The following is a 21,155-nucleotide window of genomic DNA, read 5'->3' as shown; positions in this document are numbered from 1 at the left end:
AACATTCTCCAGAATAGATCACATTCTTGGTCCTAAATCAAGTCTCAACCGGTATCAAAAGATTGGGATCATTCCCTGCATATTTTCAGACCACAATGCTCTAAAGCTAGAACTCAATAACAAGAGGAAATTTGGAAAGAACCCAAATACATGGAGACTAAACAGCATCCTTCTAAGAATGAATGGGTCAACCAGGAAATTAAAGAAGAATTGAAAAAAATTATGGAAACAAATGATAATGAAAAACACAACAGTTCAGAATCTGTGGGACACAACAAAGGCAGTCCTGAGAGGAAAATATATAGCGGTACAAGCCTTTCTCAAGAAACAAGAAAGGTCTCAGGTACACAACCTAACCCTACACCTAAAGGAGCTGGAGAAAGAACAAGAAAGAAACCCTAAACCCAGCAGGAGAAGAGAAATCATAAAGATCAGAGCAGAAATCAATGAAATAGAAACCAAAAAACAATAGAACAAATCAACGAAACTGGGAGCTGGTTCTTTGAAAAAATTAATAAGATTGATAAACCCCTGGCCAGACTTATCAAAAAGAAAAGAGAAAGGACCCAAATAAATAAAATCATGAATGAAAGAGGAGAGATCACAACGAACACCAAAGAAATACAGACAATTATAAGAACATACTATGAGCAACTCTACGCCAACAAATTTGACAATCTGGAAGAAATGGATGCATTCCTAGAGACATATAAACTACCACAACTGAACAAGGAAGAAATGGAAAGCCTGAACAGACCCATAACCAGTAAGGGGATTGAAACAGTCATCAAAAATCTCCAAACAAACAAAAGCCCAGGGCCAGATGGCTTCCCGGGGGAATTCTACCAAACATTTAAAGAAGAACTAATTCCTATTCTCCTGAAACTGTTCCAAAAAATAGAAATAGAAGGAAACTTCCAAACTCATTTTATGAGGCCAGCATCACCTTGATCCCAAAACCAGACAAAGATCCCATCAAAAAGAAAACTACAGACCAATATCCTTGATGAACACAGATGCAAAAATTCTCGCCAAAATACTAGCCAATAGGATTCAACAGTACATTAAAAGGATTATTCACCACGACCAAGTGGGATTTATTCCAGGGCTGCAAGGTTGGTTCAACATCCGCAAATCAATCATTGTGATACAACACATTAATAAAAGAAAGAACAAGAACCATATGATACTCTCCATAGATGCTGAAAAAGCATTTGACAAAGTACAGCATCCCTTCCTGATCAAAACTCTTCAAAGTGTAGGGATAGACGGCACATACCTCAATATTATCAAGCCATCTATGACAAACCCACCGCAAATATCATTCTCAATGGAGAAAAACTGAAAGCTTTTCCGCTAAGGTCAGGAACACGGCAGGGATGTCCGTTATCACCACTGCTATTCAACATAGTACTAGAAGTCCTAGCCTCAGCAATCAGACAACAAAAGGAAATTAAAGGCATCCAAATCGGCAAAGAAGAAGTCAAACTATCACTCTTCGCAGATGATATGATACTCTATGTGGAAAACCCAAAAGACTCCACTCCAAAACTGCTAGAACTTGTACAGGAATTCAGTCAAGTGTCAGGATATAAAATCAATGCACAGAAATCAGTTGCATTTCTCTATACCAACAACAAGACAGAAGAAAGAGAAATTAAGGAGTCCATCCCATTTACAATTGCACCCAAAACTATAAGATACCTAGGAATAAACCTAACCAAAGAGACTAAGAATCTATACACAGAAAACTATAAAGTACTCATGAAAGAAATTGAGGAAGACACAAAGAAATGGAAAAATGTTCCATGCTCCTGGATTGGAAGAATAAATATTGTGAAAATGTCTATGCTACCTAAAGCAATCTACACATTTAATGCAATTCCTATCAAAGTACCATCCATTTTTTTCAAAGAAATGGAACAAATAATCCTAAAATTCATATGGAACCAGAAAAGACCTTGAATAGCCAAAGGAATATTGAAAAAGAAAGCCAAAGTTGGTGGCATCACAATTCCGACTTCAAGCTCTATTACAAAGCTGTCATCATCAAGACAGCATGGTACTGGCACAAAAACAGACACATAGATCAATGGAACAGAATAGAGAGCCCAGAAATAGACCCTCGACTCTATGGTCAACTCATCTTCGACAAAGCAGGAAAGAATGTCCAATGGAAAAAAGACAGCCTCTTCGATAAATGGTGTTGGGAAAATTGGACAGCCACATGCAGAAAAATGAAATTGGATCATTTCCTTACACCACACACGAAAATAGACTCAAAATGGATGAAGGATCTCAATGTGAGAAAGGAATCCATCAAATCCTTGAGGAGAACATAGGCAGCAACCTCTTCGACCTCAGCCGCAGCAACATCTTCCTAGGAACATCCCCAAAGGCAAGGGAAGCAAGGGCAAAAATGAACTATTGGGATTTTATCAAGATCAAAAGCTTTTGCACAGCAAAGGAAACAGTGAGCAAAACCAAAAGACAACTGACAGAATGGGAGAAGATATTTGCAAATGACATATCAGAATAAAGGGCTAGTGTCCAAAATCTATAAAGAACTTAGCAAACTCAACACCCAAAGAACAAATAATCCAATCAAGAAATGGGCAGAGGACATGAACAGACATTTCTGCAAAGAAGACATCCAGATGGCCAACAGACACATGAAAAAGTGCTCCATATCACTCGGCATTAGGGAAATACAAATCAAAACCACCATGAGATATCACCTCACACCAGTCAGAATGGCTAAAATTAACAAGTCAGGACATGACAGATGCTGGCGAGGATGCGGAGAAAGGGGAACCCTCCTACACTGTTGGTGGGAATGCAAGCTGGTGCAACCACTATGGAAAACAGCATGGAGGTTCCTCAAAATGTTGAAAATAGAACTACCCTATGACCCTGCAATTGCACTGCTGGGTATTTACCCTAAAGATACAAACGTAGTGATCCGAAGGGGCACGTGCACCCGAATGTTTATAGCAGCAATGTCTACAATAGCCAAACTATGGAAAGAACCTAGATGTCCATCAACAGACGAATGGCTAAAGAAGACGTGGTATATATACACAATGGAATACTATGTAGCCATCAAAAGAAATGAAATCTTGCCATTTGCGACGACGTGGATGGAACTAGAGGGTATCATGCTTAGCGAAATAAGTCAATTGGAGAAAGACAACTATCATATGATCTCCCTGATATGAGGGAGAGGAGATGCAACATGGGGGGTTAAGGGGGTAGGAGAAGAATAAATCTAACAAGATGGGATTGGGAGGGAGACAAACCATAAGTGACTCTTAATCTCACAAAACAAACTGAGGGTTGATGGGGGGAGGGGGTTTGGGAGGGGGGTGTGGGGTTATGGATATTGGGGAGCGTATGTGCTATGGTGAGTGCTGTGAAGTGTGTAAACCTGGCAATTTGCAGACCTGTACCCCTGGGGATAAAATATATGTTTATAAAAAATAAAATTAAAAAAAAATAATTCTTACAAAAAAAAAAAAAAAAACAAAACCTCGTCAGCCTTCATTACTACCATGCCTAAAACCATCTTCTCTGAATGTCTTATTTGTTCCTTTCTTCCTAGAACAGGAATCTGTTTGGGTCTTTCAGGGCCTAAATTGCAATAAAACACTCTAGAAACAGAAATACTATATTGGCTATTACTACAATGTCAAAGAGTGATAACTCCTTTTCACTTATTTTAAAATTTAATTTAATTAGTTTCATTATTTTACCTTTATTTTTATTCTTTGTAATATAGTTTAGTGGAACTGCTACAGACTTGAGAGTGAGACAGAATTGGATTCAATTTATGAATCTATTGCTTGTCCTAGCTTTGTGATCTTGATTGAGCTCATTAGTCTTTCTAAGGTCAAATCTAAGGTATGACCGAGCATACTGATTTCACAGAATTGTGATAAAAATTATGTAATAAAGCAAAACTCATCTTACTAATGGGTAATTAGATTTTGATTATGTTCTTTTAATTAAGTCAAGTATTTCTCAGACCCCATTGTACACCAAAATCACCTGGAGCACTTTAAAAAAATACAGATGCTTCAGACTCAGAGATTCTGATGCAACCAGTCTTGGGTAGGAACTAGACAGTGGTATTTTTTAAAGCTCCCTAGGGGTCCTAATGTGCAGCCAGTGTTAAAAATTGTTGGATGAGAGCTCAGTGAATGTTAGCGATCATCATTCTAGAGGGAAGATGACTAACTTCTTGGGAAACTTAGAATGATAACAGTGCTTCAGCCACCATGAAGAAGATGAGAGTCTCTGAACTGCAAAAATAATCAGTTCATCCTCATTTATCCTTATGGTTAGTGGTGCTGGAGAAAAGAGAGTCTTATATGGCTTTGTGGTTTTGTAGGTTCTGTAGAGAAAGTAGAGATCAGTGTTCTTAATATCAGCAAAAATACTTTTGAAGCAAAAAATTTTTAGTAGTTACTACAGATCTTCTACTATATTGGTTTAAAAAATCTGATGTAAAAGCAAAGGGAAATCCATTTAAATTAGTCATATAAAGTTATAGATACATCATACAGAAATTTTTAAACACCTGATTTAAAAAAATAAAGTAAAACATCAAATGAGAAATAAGTTAGAAAAACTTTGGCATAGGTACCAAAGAAAGTTTAAAGCTATTTTATGTGTAAGTCAAAAGTTCTCTATTATCTTTTTTGGAAGAATCTGCACAATGATGGGTTTTGCTTTTAGTTTTTTAAAAAGCAAACCTGTAACTCTCATAGCAGTTTTGTTACTAGTATTGGGAGATCCATAATTAAGTTATTCCATACTTAAAGGTAACTCTAGAAAGTCAGTCAGAGCAAACATTTTCACATGCTAACAAAACCGGAATAGAGCTAAGGCCACCAGGGATGAATAAAGGTCTGATTTCTTTTGTAGCTTTTCCAGAGGTTTGACTATAAGAACTACTACACAGGACTAAGTAGAAGGTAAATACATTATTATTTTCATTATTCAATAATAATAAATTTATTCATTGCACTGAAGAGACTACATAAACAACCAAAAATAACTATTCAAAGGAATTTCTACAATGTTTGGAAATGGAAAAGAGAAAGTTGGCAGAGATATTCTAAAACACACAAATTCACATCAAAGACATATGGTATATTTTTGTGGGTTTTCCGTAAAGTACAACTAACATACAGCCCTAAAATATCTGGTCCTATAACCAAGCACCTAACACTTGCCAGATGCTGTGCTAAGTGCATCATCTTATTCAATCCTCACAACAACCTAACCATTATCATCCCCATCTTACAGATGAGGAAACCGAGGATCAAAGAGTTAAATTCCTCACTACTCCCAGTGTGGTTTAGGAGGAGCAGCCACACTGCCTGGTTGCCTGCAAGGCATGCACAATGACAGGCTCTTCCCCACAAACACTGGCCACCATCAGCCTTCTAACAGGATCTCCAGGTAATTCGTCTGTAACAGTCGCACTGGTTTAAATAGGTTGCCCTGCGTATACATTCAGATACTAGCCCAAGCCGGGACTCAGTTTAGTCAGTGTTAGTATAAAACAGACACTAAGATGTGCATCCTAGGAAAGTCAATGATAATACCATTTTATAAATTAGAAAAGCTAAGATTGAACACAGGCATCGTGCAGGGCACAGATAGTTCGGTCAGAGGGAAGGCATGTAACCGGGGTTGTGGGCTCTACAGGTGTGAGCAGGAGTGGACTCCATCCACATTCACCTCCACCCTGACTCTGAGGAGGAGGCTACGTCAGTTTTCCAACAACCCCAAGAGCACCCACCTCAGGGTCTAACCTCTCTCTACTCCATACAGTTGAGGAGACACTATCTTTGATGGGCTCAAAGGAGGAATTGTTCACTTCTCTGTGGCTGCCACTGCCACCACTGAGACTTTACGAGGAGCCCAGTGCTAACTCACCCTCCCGTGGTAGAAGAGCACCCCTTGTGGCTTTCCCTGGTTCTTGAACACACCTCTTGCTGAAGCTCTCCAAATCCTCACAGAGCCAAAGTCAAAGCACCCCCTTATTTATTTCTGGGAATCCCCACAGGTATCTCCTGTGTTCAGAGGTGAGTCCTGCCAGCTGCCACTTGGTGCCCTCTGTTTTCTTGTTTCTCCCCCAACTTTCCCCAATCCCCAACCCCTACACTATGTCCAGAGTCTGTTCATTCTGTCACAGCTGTAGCTTCCCCTGAAAACTTCTCTGTCCACTAGGCGGCCGCCAATTACTGCATTTAATTTAACCATAACCCTTTTGTGAGGTAAAACATTTGCAGATGAAGAAACTGAGGCTGAACCAAGCCCATTAATAAGTTAGGAAGCTAAGAAGTAACACAGTTAACACGCGGTAGAGACTGGATTAAAATTCATATCTGGTTGCCTCCATATCTGACCAAAGCTTTTTACCAAGTGTAGACATTTGCCTGTGACAGTGAGGGGCTCTGTCTCCCAAGAGGGCACCCTTGTGAGGATGACTGCACTCCACCTAAGCCAAGAGCGGGTGACTCCGAGCTCAACTCAGGGAAGTGAGGTTTGTGCTGTTATTTAGGTTTGCGCCCCATTACACCTACAAAGGCTATTCAACAGGTCCCTTTACAGATGGGTGCAGGGTAACTCCCACTGAAACGTGCGCCGGGTCCCTGCTGCGGGCAGCAGTGGGAAGTGGCCTCTAACTGTCTCTACCTGACAGCAAGAGACTCGACACAAGAATGGGCCCTCTGACTGGTGCTGACAGAGAATGTGCTGCCACTGCCAAAGGGAGGCCCTGCCAGTGAGAGCCACCATCGCAGTGACTTGGTGATGAGGCCTGCCCAGGGATCTCCCACCAACAATAGCTGCCCATGCCAAGAACCAATTTCTCTCCAGAGGCCACAGGGAAGCCATGTGTGGGCATCACACCTGGGAGACAGTCCAAGGCCACCTTTGGGAGCCCAGATAACATGTAGCCTGGGGAGACCTGGCTCCCTTCACCGTTTCCAGCGTGAGTCACATTGGTGAGGATAGAGTTTGTTGATCTTTCAGGAAACTCTTGACCAAGAATGAGAAAGAAATTCCCAAATGAAAAACGGGCAGGTTTAGAGGCACCGACACTGAGATTTGGGGAGCCTTCTGCCGAGAATTTCAGTTCTAACTGGGTTCCTCAGCTGGGGAGCGCCTGGGAAGGGGGGTTACGTACATGTTATCATTTGCCATTCGCTTTGGGACATCTGGTCAGCAGCTGTTTCCAGAAAGCTCTCATTTAAACTTTGGGGATAGTCATCATCATGGTGCAATTTTTTCCCCCTTCTAACTGCTCTTAGTCTCTGGCACCATCATATTTCTGATATCTATTTTTGAGGTGTATCTTAATTCCCTCCTGAAATTTCTACATGTTTCTCTGAGGCTCTTGCCTTGTCCTTTATTTTCAGATACCTTTCCAGGAGTTTTGTTTACATAACTTTGCGTCAGGGTCCCCAGACTCCTCTCAATCAACTGCGTCTGCTGGCCAGTGTGGGTCATCCTGTCATCCCTGTTTGGGTCTGGTCTTGTCGTTCCCTCCACGTTCCCTTCATGTCCCTGCCACCCAAACACTTCACTCTTCACTCTCACACAGAAACACCCTCAAAGATGTTGACATATAATAAGTTACCTTCTTCCAGGGCTTGAGAAATTCTCTAGGAAAAACTTAGTCATTTGTGGAGGCTTCTTAAACTCTACCATTCTGCTGAGTTTCCAGGTAATTACTGCTAACTGTACTGCCTGTGGCCCAAGAGCAGCCTCAGATTCCCTTCGCCAAGCAGGCCAAGAACATTCCCATGGCACTAGGCAGAGTTTCTGAGGGTGGGAGGTCACTGTCAATCCCGTCCTCCACGAAATGTGCCACAAAGTGCTGGTTGTCCCACAGGCGTGGTGTGGACCCTGAATGACATCATGTGCCGATGCTTTAATGTAAATTAACAAATACAGCACAATGCCTTCCATCTGCATTATGTGCCTTTGATGCTAAGTCTGTTTGAATTCCTCTCAAGTCGTCATTTACATGCTCACGTGCTCCAACCCCCTTGTGGTCAGGTGGCCCTATAGAAATGATTCTTAGGAACTGGATAAATCTTTGCAAAGACTTTTTGCCTTATGGAGAGAGACTGTTTTTCCTAACAAGGGGCATTTTTAGAGTTGACGAGTACCAGAGTATTCAAGTTTCTGAAGTTTTCTTTTCCTAATTTGTTTTTCTTTTTTTTTTACACAATATTGCTGGAAATACGTACTGAGTTCTCAGTAAGGGCAACATTCCCCTATATTCTCAGATGAATATGCTACAAATTTAATTACTTTTTTCCAGTAAAATTATTTCAGTGATTTTTTTTAAATGAAATTACTTTTTAAAAAGATTTTATTTATTTATTTGAAAGAGAGAGAACAGAGGGAGAGTGAGAGGGAGAAGCAGACTCCCCACTGAGCAGAGAGCCCAAACCAGGGCTCAGTCTCAGGACCCCGAGATCATGACCTGAGCCCAAGGCAGACATTTAACCAACTGAGCCACCCAGACACATTTCCCTCCCCCACCACCACTTATTTATTTATTTATTTGACCTAAAAATCTTTTCTCATTATTTTCATGAAATGCTGTATATGCCCTTTCTTGTTCAGATTCACCATTTTGGTTGAGAGTAAAAGACTATATAGTCATGCTTAATGCTGAAATATTCTATTGTGGAAATTCCAGACTCAACAGTTTTAATTATTCTACTTTTAATTCACTTTAAATTTGAAAATAGAAAACATGTTCTCAACTGAAACAGCAACTGAATATATGTCATAGAAGAATGTATGAAAATGCCAAAAATAGCAGAAGAACCAAGAGGAGGCCTTTATTATTTAATTATTTTAATCATTTATTCACTTACAGCAGGTATGTATAAGACAGCAGGTTAGTAGGGTTAGAAATTAATTCTTTTCCCCTAAATTGGGACTATTAATTTTTGTCCAGCTTTACTGAGTTATAACTGACACATAGAAATTGGATATATTTAAGGTGTACAACATGGTGATTTGATATACATGCACATTGTAAAATGATTACCACAAGCAAGTTAATTGGCACACCCATCATGTCACGTGGCTAACATTTTTATGTGTGTAGTACTGAGAACTCAAGATTTACTCTCAGGAAATTTCAAGTATGCAATACCCTATTTTTCACCATAGTCACCATACTGTACATTAGATCCCCAGAACTTATTCATCTTATAACTGGAAGTTTGTACCCTTTGGCCAACATTTACCTACTTGCTCCATCCCCAACTCCTGGCAACCACCATTCCACCTTCTGCTTCTAAGAGATTTAGTTTTTTGGAATTTCCAAATAAGTATGAGGCTATACAATTTCTGTCTTTCTCTGTTTGGCATATTTCACTTAGCATAATGTTCTACAGTTTCATCCATGTTGTTGCCTATGGCAGGATTTACTTTTCTTTTTTTAAGGATTTTCTTATTTTTATAAATAAATTCTATTCCTGTGTGTGTGTGTGTGTGTGTGTGTAATCACATCTTAATCTATTCATCAATCAATAGACAATTAGATCGTGACTATTGTGATAATTTTATAATGAACACGGAATTACAAATATCTCTTCGAGACTCTTACATTATTTCCTTTGGATATAAACCTAGCATGGGATTGCTGGATCATATGGCCATTTTATTGTTATTTTTTAAGGAACTTACATATTGCAATATTTCCAGACTTCCTAATAAGATGTATCAACTTATAATCTTACCAACAATCTACGTTGGTTCTCTTTTCTCCATCTCCTTGCCAACATTTATTATCTCTTGTCTTTTTGATAAAGACTATCTTGACAGGTGTGAAGTAACATCTCATTGTGGTTTTGATTTGCTTTCCTTGTTGATTAGTAATACTGAGCATCTTTTCATGTCCCCGTTGGCCCTTTTGTTGGCCAAGTACCTGCATGTCTTCTTTGGAATAAAATACCTATTTTGTTCCTTTGTCCATTTTATTTTTTTTATTTTATTTTTTCAGTGTTCCGAGATTCATTGTTGATGCACCACACCCAGTGCTCCATGCAATACATGTCCTTCTTAATACCCACCACCAGGCTCACCCATCTCCCCGACCCCTTTCCCCTCCAAAACCCTCAGTTTGTTTCTCAGAGTCCATAGTCTCTCATGCTTTGTCTCCCCCTGCAATTTACCCCAATTCACTTTTCCTTTCCTTCTCCTAATGTCCTCCATGTTATTACTTATGCTCCACAAGTAAGTGAAACCATTTTAAAATTGAATTTTATATACATATATAAAATTCTAAATCTAATTAAATAAATTATATAAATATAATTAAATATATATGTAATTACTATATAATATATATATAACATACATATATATTTATATATACAAATATTTGTATATACAAATATATATATGTTTGCTATTAAAATGTGTGTGTTCCTTATGTCATCAGGATAAACTCTGAGAGAATTGAAAATCTTTTCTCCCATTCCATAGATGGCTTTTTCATTTTGTTGATGGTTTTCTTTGCTGTGCAGAAACTTTTTACTTTGAAGCAGTCCAACTTGCTTCTCATTGTTTCTGTTGCCTGTGTTTTTGGTGTCATATCAAGAAAAAAAATCATTGCCAAAACCAATGTCAAGGAAACTTTTCCCTATGTTTACTTCTAAGAGTTTTGTGGTGTCAGGTCTCATATGTAAGTTCGTAATTCATTTCAAGTTAAATTTTTTGTATAGTGTAAGATAAGGATCTAATTTCATTCTTTTGCATGTGGATATCCATTTTTTTCCAATATCATTTATTGATGAGACTTTTTTCCCCCCTATTTTGTATTCTTGGTGTCCTTGTCAAAGATTAGATGACTATTTAGCAGAATTGCAGGATATGAGATCAATAATCAATATACAAAGCTTAATTGTATTTTTATATATTAGCAATGAGCAATCCAACAATGAAATTAAGAATATGATTCCATTCATAAAGAATATTCTGGTGAGGAGGAGGAAGGGGAGAAGGGGTTGAAGGAGAGAGAGAAAGAGAATATTCCTCTAAGAACTGAAAGTTGGGAGAGTGGTTTGAAATAAAGTTATTCAGGGGACAGGGGAGTAGGTCACAGATTCCTTGCAAACAATATCAGGACCTTAGCCTGATAGTAGAAAATATTGGAGGGTTTTATGTTTTTAAAGAAGGAAAACAATGGCATATCTGTTTTAGAAAGACCATCCTGGCTGCAGTGTGGACTGGAGACAGACAGAACTGGATTTAGGGAGATGGTTTGGATGCTACTGCAGTAATCCAGGCAGAGGCAGAGTTAGAAAAACTAGAAAGGAGTGGTCAGACTTGAGGGCTATTTTGAAAGATAAGTAACCTGAAAATGATTACATATAAAAGCAAAAGTATGACTCAATAACAAATATTCTCGGTGTTTGCTCATGAACACATAGTTTCCTGAAAAAGCTACCTAGATAGGCTATGAAAGTTCCAGGCAAGGTCTAATCATGGAAATATCCCCAATCTAACTTTCCTGGCAGCTTGCTGAGTACAGTAGATAACTACTACCGTACAGATACTACTATGGGTATTTAACTCTTCTATCAAGAGGCAGAAACTCCAAGAGCAAGACAAAATTGTGAAAATGGGACACATTTTTAAAAATTCTTGCTTATTTGCTCATTTATTCATTCAATAAATACTTATTGTGTACTTACTACGCATCAGGAATTATTTTAGGCATTTAGGACACAAGAATGGACAAGACAATAAAGTCTTCTTTAAAGATTTGTTTAGTCTGAGCAGGAAATGGGGCAGAGAGAGAGGAAGAGAAAATCTCAAGCAGACTCCCTGCTGGGCATGGAGTCCGAGGTGGGGCTCAATACCAGGACTCTGAGATCGTGACCTGAGTGGAAACCAAGAGTCAGTCACTTAACCTACTGAGCCATCCAGGCGCCCCAAAAATAGGACCTTCTTACTATAATGAAGAATATTCTGGTGGGGACAGAAGCACAGTAAACAGGTAAATAAATGAGTAAAGTGATCTTAAAGATTCTGAAGTACTTCAAAGGATACGGAGTTGGAGATACAGTTGAGAGAGTGGCTAGGAAGGAGTTCCATGATCCACAGAGGCTTTTCTGAGAAAATGGCATCTCAGCTATGATAAAGGGGCTCACAAGGCATTATTATATTTTCTAGTTGTAACAAATAAAATATGAAGATGAGTTCATTTTCTACTTAAGTCTAAAATAACAGCATGGTGGGGCACCTGGGTGGTTCAGTTGGTTGGGTGTCTGACTCTTGATTTCAGCTCAGATCATGATCTTGGGGTCCTGGAATTGAGCCCCGTGTCAAGCTCCATGTTCTTCAGGGAGTCTGCTTGAGATTCTCTCCCTCTCCCTTGGTCCCTCCCCCGGATCATGTGTGTGTGCTCTCTCTCTCTCTCTAAATTAAATAAATAAATCTTTTAAAAAATAATAAAATTACAGCATGGATAGAACCAGTGAATTATTTGATAAGTTCAAGCAAGCTAGCTGGGATGTTTTTTCTTATATTGATTTTTTTTTTTCTAAAAATCCCCAAACTGAGAATAGTAGGAAGTAAGTACAGCTGACCATAACCAACTTATGATCCACCTCTGTCACTCATGTCTAGCCTATAAAAGAGAGGATCAGATGCTTGAAAAGATGATTGAGAGTGCCATTAACATAATGAGTTGTAGGTCAAGGGGATAGAACCCCTCCCCTTCTGTGGACTTCATGGCTTTTGTCAAAGGGTAATTAAAAGTTCCTACAGGTTATTTTTCAGAAGCAACTTTCCAATCTTCAATGTCTCTATATTTTGGAATCAATAATGTTGTGGTAACTGAGGAGCTATTTTCCGGTTCTGATAAGTGGAAAAACTAAACAGGAGATACAGAGCCTGTTTGGAGCTTTGTAGTCCTGGAATTCTTCTGTGTAAAGGGAATGTCCAGGCAGAGAGTCCTTTGCCCACAAACATCCCATTTCTCACTTTCTGCATGTTCATGTTATTTTCTTCAATTTCTGTTGGCTCTTCCAAGCTCTGGAGTGATGCCCTGTTTACTATCCTCCTGGTGACTTATCTCTAGAACCCCTTTGATTCCCCTCATCTGTTTGAAGCCTAGGGTGACCATTTTCCAAAACAGCTCAATCATTTCACAGGCCTGCCATTAGTGTATGAAGGTTCTGATTTCTCTTGTTACTTGTTACTCTCTCTTCTTTTAAATATGGCAATGCTAATGGTTGCGAAGTATCTCTTTGTGGTTTTGATTTGTATTTCTTTAATCACTAAAGATGTCACAGATCTTTTCATGTGCTTTCCATCCATTTGTATTTTTTCTTTGGAGAAATATCTATCCAAATCCTTCACCCACGTTTAAAGTGAATTATCTGGGGTTTGTTGTTGTTATTATTGAGTTATAATTGTTTCCTGTGCATTTGCAAGGAATATATGTCCTACTCTTACTTGGTGGAGTATTGTATTTATATCTGTTAAGTCCAGTTTTTTTATAGTGTTGTTCAAGTCTTTTATTTCCTTATTGATTGTTGTCCCATTGTTCTACACATCATAGAAAATGGGATATTGAAGTCTTCAACTATTACTACTGAATTGTCAGTTTCTCTCTTCAATTCCTTCAGTCTTTGGGTCATGTAATTTAAAGGCTTACTGGTGAGGAATTTATGTGTTTATAATTGTTATATCTTCTTAATGTATTGACCTTTTTGTCATTATAAAATGTCCTTCTTCACCTCCAGTAACAATTTGTCTTAAAGTCTATTTTTTATAACATTCGCATAGTCACTCCAACTTCCTTAAGGTTACTGACTGCACAGTATATCTTTTTACATCATTTTGCTTTCAACCTATTTTTGTCTTTGAATTATAAAATGTATCTCTTGCAGAGCATATGGTTGAAGCACGGGATTGGGGAAGGGGAAATTGGAAAAGTTAAAATGCCACCAATACTGTTCTTAATGAGATTCAAACATTTTTCTTAGATAAATGTTCACTTAATTTCTGTAAGCCTTTGTGATTCATTTCTAGTGCTCTGAAAATGTTGATCCTGAATATTTTTTTCTAGTGTGTTAATTTCCTTTATGGATGAAAAATTAGGGAAGCTTTATTCCATCATTTTCAGAAATGTAACTATATAATCTGATATTTTTAAGTAATGTAGCAGCAAAAGATAGGAGATATTCGTAAATGTCTATAAACTATAAAAGAGAAACATTGGTATAATACTGGAAAGGCAAAAACAATAATCACAAATCCTGTAGGCATGCCTTTTGACGACTACATTATAGAATGGTTGTTTAGTGGTTCAAAATGGAAGTATTTTTAGAAAAAGGGAAAAAGAATGTTCTTGATATATAGGAATATGTGAAATTGTTTCTACACTTTTATTCTTCAGACATACTTTACTTCCTCTGAATGGGAAATTTTATCCTCTTGTTTCTGAGTATACATTTCTCTTTGCTTAGAATAGAATCATCCCTTAATATGCTTGACTATCTCCTCTTTGTTTCAAGAGATCCTACTATATGGTTCTGTGGCATCCTGATTTTATACAGTCACAACATCAATCACATTGCAATTGTTCCTTAAATGTCTATCTTTACCAGTAAAAGTTGAGTTTTGGTGAGAGCAGAGCAGATTTCACTATTATTTTTAACACTTAGGAGACAATTCAATACATATTAACTAAATCAAAATGATATAAGTTGGATCATATTAGAGCAAGAAAGATTTAAAAACCCCTTTTAAAATTCTGCTTCCCTACCATCTTCTGCATCTTTTTCTTCTTTCTCACTTATTTAACCTGGGAAAGTCTTAAACGTTAAAATTAACACTTGACCCTTTGCTAGGAAATAATATTGCGTTATTTTATTCTGATATAATTAATATCACTGGAAGAGTTTGAAAAAAACTGTTATCTGTGTAGGATATTGTAGAAGTACTTTAAACAGGAAATTATTTGGAGAATTATTCCCAAAGAGATACTTATTATAATACATAATTATAGTATATTGCAGAAAAGACCACATGCTCTTATGCACTTGAGGCCTCTGAAAAGCATGTACACTAGAAAGTTTCATTTGCTGAAGATCACTGAAAAAAATTACACATCAAAAGTAGTTATTTTTACTATTTAGAAAGTGAATTTCTAAATTCATCATCTCTGTGAAGAATCATAAAATTAAGAGATCTCCCAAAGCTTCCTAGAGGCAAACTCTAATCCTGGAGTTTAATCATTTCCATTGCATTTTATTTATTCAAACAATGAGGTTTTGCACTGATTCATAGATTCACTTATTAAATAACAGTCCAGGTACTGCCTTACACCCTTGGAATTATAAAGATGAATGAAGTTGTTTTTTTTCCCTGAGAAATTTATATTCTAGGAGTAAGAGAGATATGGAAAAATATAATTATTGTATGATATGATAATTGCTCTGAAGAATTTATATACCAGAGGCTATGGAATGGAGAAAGCATGTAACTCCAGTTGGGATGAAGCATGAGAAGAAATCTCATGAGAAATGTAATTAAATCATCTTGAAATAAAAGTATGAGTTAATCAGATGGATGAAAGAAAAAAAATATATTGCAAGGGAGGGTGATAGGATGGAAGTTAAGAGGTTAATAAATGTTAACTAATGTTAATGTTAAAATGGGGTCTTTTCTAATCTGGAGTTTTGGATGATGGTTCCAAGCTGATGATAATAGATGTCAAAAGCCTACACATTCTAAGATAGGTGTTAGGTCATCTATTAGTGCCCACAAAAATCCATTTGTGTAGCCATTATCAGTATTTCTGATAGAGGTTATTACCAGTCTTCTCCTCTAGACAATGGAAAGATAAAATCTTCATATAGATTGGTTGAGAATATTTAATATCTGAAACTAGAGAGCATTTGTTTATTTAGGAATGATAAGGAGTCAGCTCAAGATTTTACCTAAGTACGTTCAAGAACAATTCAATTGAATAGTTTTTAAAGGGAGGTGGTAGTGAAGAATAATTGCCTTACTAAGTTACTTCCTTTAATCAATTAGTTACTGCAATCTGAGAGAGTCTGGTGTGCACAGGGATTGCAGATAATGTGTCAGATTGAAAGCCATAGGCCAGATCATAGAAAGCTCCATATATATTGCTAAGGTGTATGGAGGTGGTGGTTAAGTACCTGATCAAATTTGCCTTTTAGGAAGTCACTTCTCTAGACATATGGAATCAGAGTGGAATGAATTAAATATTGAAGTGGGATGACCACTCAGTAGGTAATTATGATCTTCTAGGCAAGAGCTATAAGGACCAAAACTAAAGTGAAAGAAAGAAAAAGGAAAGGAAGGGAAGGGAAAGGAAAGGAAAGGAAAGGAAAGGAAAGAAAAGAAAAGGAAAGCAAAGCAAAGGAAAGCAAAGGAAAGAAAAAAAGAAGAGAAAAGAAAAGGGTGCCTGGGTGGCTCAGTCGTTAAGCGCCTGCCTTCCACTGAGGTCATGATAGCAGAGTCCTGGGATTAAGCCCTGTATCTGGCTCCCTGCTCAGCAGGAAGCCTGCTTCTCCCTCTCCCACTCCCCCTGCTTGTGTTTCCTCTCTTACTGTCTCTCTCTCTGACAAATAAATAAATAAAATCTTAAAAATAAAAAAAAGAAGAAAGAAAGAAATAGGCTTAAGAGATATTTGGGAGACAGAATACATGACTTGGTTATCAATTATACATAATATATAGAAAAAGAATTTGAACATTGTCAAGAATTCTGTTTTAAGATGTCTGCTAAAGTGGAGAACATCTATGGAGGAGCAATGTGACTAGAAGGAGAATTTATTTTTGGATTGGAAAAATGGTGCATAAGTTGCCTCTGGGACATCCAGGTGGAGCTAGATGTACAGATCTAGCCCTGAGAGGCCAGAGTTGAAAATACAGTTGCACTTGTTTTTATCTATTATGAAGCCACAAATGTCGTATGACACAGTCTGAAGGAGATGCAATTAGAAATTTGCTACATGGAGGAATTTTTACATCCAGGAAGGTTTTTATATCCTTGATTGCAAAAGATGTACTTGTCTGGCATGTCCTCTGTCCTCTTTTCTTTTGTCATTTCCCCTTTCCTCTTCCTACTGTAATGAGATCCTGATGCCTCAAGGTACAAAAGCCATTTGAATTCATTAGCAACAGCATAAGGACAATACCTGCAAGCTAGGGATTAGGGAGCAGAAAGTTAGAGTCAGTATTCCTCTCAGCATCACTAAAATACCCCGGACTTCTGTATGTCTTCTTACATGAGATGAATAAACCCATAAATATTAATCCATTATTAATGAAAGTGTATATTAAGAATTAAATACTGTCAAAACTGATACAGGAGTCATTCACCACTCTTACAAGGTAGTTGAATAAGAGACTATTAATGCCCAAGGTACTCAAGTGCTCAGGAGCTAATCGTTTTTTTTTTTATCATGTGCATACGCTGAGTTGCCACACAAGCCAAAAAAAAAAAAAAGAAAAAGAAAAATAAGAAGAGCTGTGTAGAAGAGTAAGGGAACAAACTGAAGCAAATAAGCCTAAGAAAAGTCAAATAAAACTGACCTGTATTTCAGTTGTTTACTAACTTAATTCTATAGCTATGTGTCAGGCACTTACATATCAGTGAGTGACCTCCTTGGGGACAACTAAAATCGGTAGAGATTTTCCTACATGGTTTCTCAATGATTGCAGTTGCCTTCTTGATGCTTTTACTGAAATCCATTCTTACTCTTTACCTTTGTTTCTACTTCCGTCCCTTAACTCCCTAACTTCAGGGTATCCCTAGGCTTGCACTCAATCTCCATTGCCCTGTGTGCTTGAGAATCACACAAACATTGTGAACTCCCTCTGTTTGTGTGATAAAAGAGGGCTGTTGTGGATTGAATTGTGGATTGAATTCCCCACAAATTCATATGTGTAAATCTTAGGATCATTGCCAATGTAATTAGATAAGATGAGATCATAATGCAGCACAGGGGACCCCCTAATCTAATGTGATTGGTGTCCTTGTCAAAAAGGGTAAATTTGGACATAAACACACACACACAAGGAGAACACCATGCAAAGATAAAGGCAGAGATCAGGAAAATGTTTCCATACAACAAGGAACGTTGAAGATTACCAGAAAAACCACCAGAAGCTGGAGAGAGGCAAGGAACTGAGTCTTCCTCATACCCTCAGATGGAACAAATCTGCTGGTACCTTGTTCTCAGACTTCTATAGCTTCCAGAACTGTGAAACAATAAATTTCTATTGTTTGGGACAATCAGTTTGTGATCTGTCATACAGCCTTAGTAAAGTAATGCATAGGCTTTAGTTTTTTTTCCCTTGGTATTCCAACAAAAAGAATTCTTCTTGTTATTATCCTTTTTTATCCCTTTTCTTTTTCTCCTCAGAGAGTATATCTAGGACCTCTTGGGACCTCTCTTTCAAATCAGCCATAAAGGAATATTCTTTATGATACATTCTTTGTATGTATGATACATTCATTGCACTTATATTTCAAAACCAAACAGTTATTAATGGTCTTCCTCTTGATGATTGTGTTGGAAAGGTTAATTAATTCTATTCCTTAAGGTGTGATCTAACATTCATTATCTCCTTATTTATCCTACTGGAATGGCAAAAAGATGAGAAAATGAACTGTCATGGAGATTGTAAGGTTTTGATGAAACATTTACATTCAGAATTAAAATGCTTAGTGCCAATGCCATCTCTTTCCAACTTAGAGTGAGTGACAGTTTAGTCCCCCTCCACTTAAACTGAACAGGGGGTATGTTCTCAAAGAGGCCTAGTAGAAGGATGTGGGAGAGGAAATCTGTGCTATATTTCAGAGTTTATGATGAAAACTGTTTCAGATCATAGAGAGCTAGATAAAATTTGGAAGGAATGAGAAAAAAAAGGTTAAAAGGTAGAATATTACTGTACTTTATTCCAAGAAAAGATATTCTGTCCCCTTTGGAGAGCAGCATGATTCAAATAGAGGTTCAGCCAATGGCCATCTGCATTAGACCAATACCCCAAGCACCCTGGACTTCTATACCCTGTGCCAGGCCACAGAGTCATTTTGGCCTATTTTCATATGGATGCTTCAATAATACACAGAGAGTTGCATTAGAGAACAGTAAAGGACAAGCCCTTTTTGCTGTAATTCAACTTAATTCAAGCCACATTTACCAAATACTTCAGTGTGGCATGTACTGTGCTAAAAGGATTTGGGCTATGTCTTATTCCATTCTCAGTCTGGTGAGGGAGATCAAAAAGTTTTCTTGTCTTTATGCAATATGTCAGACTTGTAATACATCAAGAGCAGAGATCAAGTCACACTCTTCTTTGTATCTCTACAGTGCTTCACATATAATAGATCCTTGGTAGAAATGAAATAATACAGATACTTATAAGGAAGCTACAGAGACCCAGAAGAAAAGGCAATTAATTCTACCAGGAGACAATAAAGAGAAGCTCATAAAGGAAGCTATAATTAGATTGGGACTCAAAAGATACTTAGAACTTCACTTGGACAGAAAAACGTAGGAAAAAAATCCATTTCTGGCTGAGAGACTAAAATTAATAAAGGCAGGAAGGCAAGGAAGCATGACTTGATGAAAACAAAATAAAGTCAACTAAACACATAATTCATTATATCCTTCATTTTTTTAAGGACTTTATTAATAAGGACCTTAATAAGGTCTTTATCAAACTTATCTACTGAACCTGAGGTTTGAGGGGCTCAGCACCTCTGGGTGACTGTTCAAGCCCTTTGACTCCACAGGCCTCCTGCATGGAAGGGTAGTTTTAAAGAACAAGATAATGCACAAAAGAGGGAGAATACACCCATGTGAGGAGCCAGCTTTCCATGTTGATGATAAAGGAAAAACCTTTGAATTCAAGTGCCTTTTTTTTTTTTTTAATGGAGGGTCTAATAAGAGGTAGAATTTTCAAAGTCCATATTCTCAACCATAGCATTTTACCTTCCAAAGAAGTCTAGGCTTTAATATCCTAAATGCCACTTTGAAGTAATTACTCTCCTCTATTTTTGTTTAAACATACAAATGCTTGTATTTTTAAGCAGCAGTTCCAGAGGACGTTGGCTCCTGGATGTTAAGAGGTTCAGAAGGAACATATGGTGGTGTGCTTTCAGAATTTTAGTAATGAAATCACTATTAATACTTCCCTCTCTGCCTGCTATCTTCAGCTCACCATGAAGTCAATTTTATTATTTCTGCTGAACAGTTTCCTCCAAGCCATTATGGCTCACTCAGACCCTCAACGATGGTAAGGACACAAGAAGAATTAGAAACAATTAGAGGTGAAGAAAATGAGAAGTCTGTTTAAATACACCAATAGTCACACGATACCAAAGTGGTGACTAGCCTTTCTGAAGAAGCAAACTTTATTGTTTTACTTTACTTTACTTCTTAAAGTGTCTTCTTTCAGGTATTATTTTGATATTCTGGCATCTTTCTTTTCAGGGAGAAGAAAAGAATACTATATGGAACCTTGTAACATATAATTTCCATTCACCACTAAGACAATTGAATTTAAAGCTGTGTTATTACTTTTCATTTTGTTGCAGTTACTCTTGTGATTGATGATTGGATAGCCTTAAAATCACACCTGATAGGCAGACCCATATGGAAGAAAAAATGGCTCAAAAGTTCTAAGTCTGAGTGGTAAACACTAGGAATTCCAAATCAGGAGATTGGAGGGAATGGAGGGACTTCAAATGAGCTCTAAGTTATCTGTTTTTCTCCCCCTTAGGAGAAAGAGGCAATCTAAATCATGAAAAGAATGGCAGTTACATGTTATTATTTTGTGCCAGTAATGGAATAGAATTTGGCCAAGTAAGGAAAATTGTGGCCACTTATGTTTCATTTCCGCAAAAGGAAAGACAGCATTCCCGGGGCATGGATTGCAGAAAAATAGTTCCTTGTAACAATAATAGGTGTTATAAGAAAAAAAGTAAAAGGTAAGATAATTTTTATAAGAAAAAAAGTAAAAGTAAGATAATTTTTATAAAGGTTTAAGCAAAGTTAAATGAGCCTTTTTGGAAGAGGACCTTTTGGAGTTTTTAATACACTAATGTGCAT

The sequence above is a fragment of the Lutra lutra genome, chromosome 8 (assembly GCF_902655055.1).
Source record: "Lutra lutra chromosome 8, mLutLut1.2, whole genome shotgun sequence".
NCBI classification, from domain to species: Eukaryota; Metazoa; Chordata; class Mammalia; order Carnivora; family Mustelidae; genus Lutra; species Lutra lutra.
The sequence above is the reverse complement of the archived record's forward strand: the minus strand, read 5'-3'. Positions refer to the sequence as shown.